The sequence below is a fragment of the Lepus europaeus genome, chromosome 8, assembly GCF_033115175.1.
Source record: "Lepus europaeus isolate LE1 chromosome 8, mLepTim1.pri, whole genome shotgun sequence".
NCBI classification, from domain to species: Eukaryota; Metazoa; Chordata; class Mammalia; order Lagomorpha; family Leporidae; genus Lepus; species Lepus europaeus.
This window is the reverse complement of record NC_084834.1, coordinates 102,586,445-102,592,771: the sequence shown is the minus strand read 5'-3', so window position 1 is coordinate 102,592,771 and position 6,327 is coordinate 102,586,445. Positions and strand designations below refer to the sequence as shown.

General features: G+C 38.0%; 1 pseudogene; it reads left to right on the top strand.

The window, feature by feature from the left end:
* Positions 1–405: 405 nt before the first annotated feature.
* LOC133766160 (U2 spliceosomal RNA) lies at positions 406–570 on the top strand (annotated as a pseudogene).
* The last annotated feature ends 5,757 nt before the right edge of the window (positions 571–6,327 follow it).

The window sequence follows — 6,327 nt, the reverse complement described above, 5'->3', positions numbered from 1 at the left end:
ATTCCGTCAGCATGACCAAGGCCTCTGTTTCCCCTAGGATTTGCCCTTAACAGAATGCAACTCATGAGAAGTTGCTAGTAAAAGTGGAATGAAACCTGTTTACTGTTTAATAAGATGAGGTTTTGATATTCTACATGATTCAACCTCAAATTATCAAATCCAAGGGGACTTTGAAAAGTTAGTGGAAGAACAGAATTTAAAGATAAATTTAGGTGCAAAAATTTTTGAAATCCCATTATGATTTAATAATACAAATTTTTTTGTGAACTTTTGCAAGATTCCTCATATATCAACCAGGTAGACCAAAACCCCTCCTTGGCCAAACAAGGAATCCTCTCCCAATACAGAATTCAAATGGGCACAACCAATCTTTGCCTATTTGAACCTTTTTAGTTCTTGTTCTTCATCGCTTCTCGGCCTTTTGGCTAAGATCAAGTGCAGTTCTTGTTCTTCAGTAGCTAACTGATACCTTTCACTATCAAATGGTTTAATAACTATATACATATGCATAAATAAATATGCACATAATATATGTAAATACATAGCACCTTCATTCAAATTATAGCCAATTTTTAAATTGGCGTATATAATTTGTTTGATATCTCTTCCTTGACAGCCTTATTTCCCTCATTTCCAAGTTCTTGGGTATCATTTTAAATCGTTTTGTGTGGCCACATCCATTGTTCCTGAACATCAGAAAGATAACCCTTAATATCTCAAGAGTGGTCAAGTTTATCTGCCATCTGCTAGAATAGTGCTTTTTAATTTAATTTGACTTTCTTCAGCCTATGAAGTTCAGCAGATTCCCCAGAAAGATAACAATTTTTACAAGATTGTTTAAAATATATAATAAGCGTAACTGCTGGACTTGAGAACTGATACAGAAAACTAAAGATAGACGGGCAGAGAGGGTTCCACCAACATGGGTACAGCACAAGTCAAGTTCATTAAAGCATGCCCCTGCTGTCATTACCCTCACAGTCAGTTCACAGGCCAGCCAACAGCAACATTAAAAAATTTTGTTTCCTCTGTTTCAAAACAGTTTGAGGAGGGATGAGATAAGATGAAACCAGGCAAGGAAGGAGCATTAGAGCTCCCTTCACATCCCTCTCCTCAATTGGAAATCACTGTTGCCAGCCCTGTGAGTCTTCCGAAGAAATCAGAAGACAGGCCTTTCTGCCAACAAAAGTGACAATGACAAAGCTCAAAGTGTGTGTGATGGGTCCCAATTTCAAAAACCACCTTGCTTGATTTTCTCTGTCTTTTTACCCTCTTCTCTCTACAATCAGGCTCCAAAAGACAGACGAGAACAGTCAGTCTGGGTGATGGTATTTAGCAGTTAACCAAAGACTCCTCCTCTTTCGTTAAGCCTACCAATGTTATTAGTTTTGTTTTACACATGTGAAAACTGAGGCTCAGAAAGATTAAAATTACCTTCCTAAGGTCAAAGTATTAGTCACTGGCAGAGTCAAGACCTGCCCATGTCCTATGATTCCAAGATATAAGTTCTTGTCTTAGGTTGTGTTTTATAGCTTTATTGAGGTGTAATTGGTGTATAATAAACTACATGCTGAAAGTGGACCATCTGATAAGTGTTGACTTAAGTATACAGCCTTAAAACCATCAAAATAATGAGCACAACACTCATCCCCACAAGGTGCCTTGCCCCTTCCCTCTCCTCCCTCCTCTGCCCTGTACCTAGACAACCACTGACTGACTTTTGTCACAGAGATTATTTTGTATCTCCTAGAATCCTAGATATATGGAATCACACAGTATATACTCTCTTTTGTCCTACTTCTTTCATAGAACATAATTATTTTGAGATTCATTCATATTGTTTTATGTACAATTATTCTTTCTATTGATAAATAATACTCAGTTGTATGGATAGATCACAATTCATTTCTCTTTTCACCTGTTGATGGTCATTTGGGTTGTTTGAAGTTTGGGGCATTAAAATGAAGCTGTTATGAACATGTGTGTGGAAATCTTTGTGCAAACATACACTTCTATTTCTTGGATAATGTCTAGGAGTTCAATGGCTAGGTGGCATTCATATATGTTTAACATTTTAAGAAACTACCGAACTATTTTCCAAAGTGATTATCCAGTTTTACATTTCCACTGTTACCCCGCATTCTTGCAAACACTTTTTACTTTTAGCCACTCTAGCAGCCAAATACACAGTAATACTGCAATATGGCTTGAGTCTGCATCTCTATAATAATGCCAAGTGTTGAGTATCTTTTCGTGTGGTTATTAACTATTCCTACATCATCTTTGGTCAAGAGTCTGTTCAAATCTTTTCCCTAATTTTATTCGGTCTTTTGTCTTCCCATTCTTCAGTTACACTTCTTTATGCACTCTAAATACCAGTCATTTATCAGATACATTTTAAAAATATTTTCACCCAACTGGTGCCTCCCTTTTTATTTTCACATTCTTCACAGTTTTCCATCTTAGTGCTAAAAATTTCCCCCTGTGCACTGCTTTAGCTGTATCCCACAAATAATGATATATCATGTTTCATTGAAATTCACTTCAAAATGCTTTCTGAATACTGAGTTCCCCCATCACTTGCCATCTGTGAGTTTATTATTCTCCTTTTTCTTCAATCAGATCCAAAACAAGAGACAAAATAACTACCAACTTGGGTAATAACACCTAACGATGTCCACTTCAGTGATACCTATTCTTATTAGCCCATTTCGCAGATGAGAAAACCATAGCCCAGGAGACTAAAACAATTTGCCTGATGGTGAAATATCATAAAGTCAAATTCAAACCTTCCTCAGTCATCTGATCTAAATCTCATCCTCTTTCCACTGTCCTTTATCCAGGCCTCCAAAGGTCTAGACTAAAGCCCATTTGCAAGCTAAGTTTCTAACACAATCTGTATTTTAAAAGAGGATGTTCAAGGACATCCCAAGGGCTCTCAGATTCCTAATGTGGCAGGGTCAAATGCAGCAGCCAGGGACAGCAGGCAATATCTTTCCAATCAATCCTCTCTGGACTTTGTAATCATCCTGCAGGGATGGCCACTGTTGCAACGCAGCTGTCTTGCATTTCATCTCTATTCAGCAATTCCAGTGGCTCACAATGGTTGTCAAGTTGGCACTTTGAAGAATCCCCTTGGGAGCTCCCATGGATTCTGGTCCAATTGGTACTGGGTGGAATGCAGAGACGAGGGTTTCTCACAAACAGCTTTGGTAATTCGGATTAACAGATCACTCTAAAGAGTATTAACAGATCACTCTAAAGTAGTAGGGAGAGAGTGGAGGGCAGGGAACAGGTGCAAGAAGAGGTGCTCACATAAACAGGCAGAAGACTGGTTATGAAGCATTCTATCAATTCTCTTTGGGGATTTAAGTAATTCTAACCTAAGAATAATGAAGAATAATTGAGTATTTTTAAATAGTTAAGCGACATAATATATAGTTACACTTTCTAAAGAATTATTTATTTATTTATTTGAAAGAGTTACAGAGAGGGAGGGAGAGAGAGTGGATCTTCCATTGGCTGGTTCACTCCCTAGATGGCCACAATGGCCATGGTAGGTCTAGGCTGAAGCCAGGAACCAAGAGCTTCATCCAGGTCTCTGACATGCATAGCAGGGGTCCAAGTATTTGGGCCATCCTCTGCTGCTTTTCTCAGGCCATTAGCAGGAAGCTAGATTGGAAATGAAGAAGCCAGGACTCAAACCAGCTGCAGGCAGCTTTACCCACTACACCACAACACCAACCCCTTCAGAGGCATCCTAATGGTGGAATGTAGAAAACAAACTAAAGAGGTCAAAGACAGAGGCAGGGTGAGCACTTAGGGGACTGTTAGAGCAGTCCTGACAGGAGACGACGGTAGTTTGAACTATGAGAGTGATGGTAGGGGTGGAAAGACTTTAAGCAAAATATTAATGCACATGAAGAAACAATCTACAATGAAAGAGTGAATGAAATGGAATAATAGGAAAAAGAATATAATGCAGACTTCTGGTAAGGATCTCAAAGAAGAATCCAGCATGGTCAAAGAAAGAATGGCCCGAGCCCAGGGAGCGTCCCTCACCCAGAGGCCCTCTTGCTGTCAAAGCTTTCCTTTTGGGAGACTTGCTGTTTATGCTGATGGAAGGAATTCATTGCCTCTGATCATAAAATGTTGCTGCTCAGCCTGAAATCCAGCAACAACTCGTTAACAACAGCCATATTTTTTTTTTTTAGCAGAGGTCTCTCAAAAGCAGTTTTACGATTCTCTCTCATGAAAGACCTTCCCGGCCAGCCCACAGTCCCTCTGCTGAGCCTTGTTTATGGGCTCAGGTGCTCTGCACTTCATTTCAGCATCATCACTCAGTTTGCTATAAAGTTCAGAGATGAACTTTGTCCCAAATCCAACATTAAATGCATTTAGAGAAACCTTGGCGTAGATGGCCACGTTTTACTTCTCGGAGTCTGTGGACTGCCTCCCATGAGTCATGTAAATCCAGATACACACACTGTATATTTATCCTGTCCAGTAATATCTGTAATCATAGCACATCTCATCTCCCCAAGGCAGGGACAAAATGTTATAGGCTTCAGATCTCACAGAAGTTGCCTCCTGATTAAGTCAGTTATATTTTTCACCCACGTGTGCTCACATGATTTTATTATTTTTCTAAACAGCATTCATCACAGTCCAATAAATTGATGGTAATGTCCCAGTTTAAAAAAGAAAATTGCCAGGGGAGTAAAAAGATGATGCTTACCAGGAAAGCCTCAACAAGAAAGGAAGTAGGGGGAGTGGGCCTGGAACCAATGAAGTTACCAAATAAGGGAAAAGAGACCAGTTTTAAGATGGGGCGAGGAGCCACTGAAGCAATGGTTCTAACCCTGACCTCACACTGGAATCCCCTAAACTCTCTCATAGCCCAAAGGGCCCCACTCTGACCAGTGATTCTTATTTCCCTGGGTCAGGGCACCAGGCTAAACTGTGCTTTAAAAACTCTACAAATATTGGTGATGTGCAGTGCTGAAAATCATCTAGATCCTCAAAAATGTAAGAGGATCAGTGTGGACTTCTTGGTACCCACAAATCCCTATTGGTATGCTGGGGGACAAGGATTAATCCAAGCGGCCCATGTCTTCTTCCCCATATGGAAAGATTTAATCTGCATTTTTTAAGAAAAACAGCAATGAATGAACAACATTTTTTAAATTTTTGTGTTTCAGAAATGAGTATAGCTTTACAGATTTTTCCAACTAAAAGATTAATTCATTTTTTAAATTTTGAGATAGCATTCTTAATTTACATTATAGCCAAAGACTTCATGATCCTCTAAGAGTTCAACACATAAAAAGTAAAAAGACTACCATTGAGCAGGAAAATAATCTAAGGCTACAAACAATAATCAAATGGAAAGATGTTCAACTTCACTCATAAAATAAATTTTAAAAGGCACAAAATCACTAAAACTACAACAGTATATAATCCTTAACAAGTTGTTTGACAAAGATTTAAAATAAAGTCTAACAAAACACTGTATTAGCAACTAAACTGATACACACAGGCATTTCTTCTTGTTCTGTTTTTCAAGTTTTATCTCCCACTCCAAAGGCAGAATAGGTGGTATTTGTCTTTCTGTCTCTGGCTTATTTCATTCAACATGATGCCTTCTAGTTCCCATTTTGATTCGAATGATAAAATTTCATTCTTTTGTGTAGTTGAATAAAATTTCACATTTTCTTTATTGATTCATCCAATAGTAGACACCTTGGTTGATTCCATACTTTTAAAAACACCAATCAGAAACTGTCACTTTTAGAAACGGGCACAGCTTTGCTGCCTTTTCTCATCCTCTAACAATGTGAGCCAGATCATTCCGTTTCCCCACAGGCCCACTCCTTCCATTCAGGGCCTGGCAATCAGACAAGTATTTACTTAAATGTTTAAATTGATAAAACAAACTAAATAGATGGCCACAGAAAACACATCCCATCTTCGTATGTGTATGAGCAAAATATCAAAAAACAAGTACATAGTTTTTACAAAATTAAAAGTTGACACAATATTGGAGATGACTGAATTTAATTATTACAGCACATATCTGAATTGATGAGCCAGTAACGTTTACAGAAGTAATAGAAAAAAGTATACATAGATTATAAATTACCATGTATTTATAGAATAAAATTTACTTTTTCTTGCATTCCAGCAAAATCATTACATTGTTATAATCAAAATGTGTTCCCATGACAGTAATCTCAATTAAATGTCCCCCTTACATTTTTATACTTCTAAGTAATTTTTTAATCTCAATTTGTAGAAACTTTCTCCTGTAGACAGTAGCAATCAGAA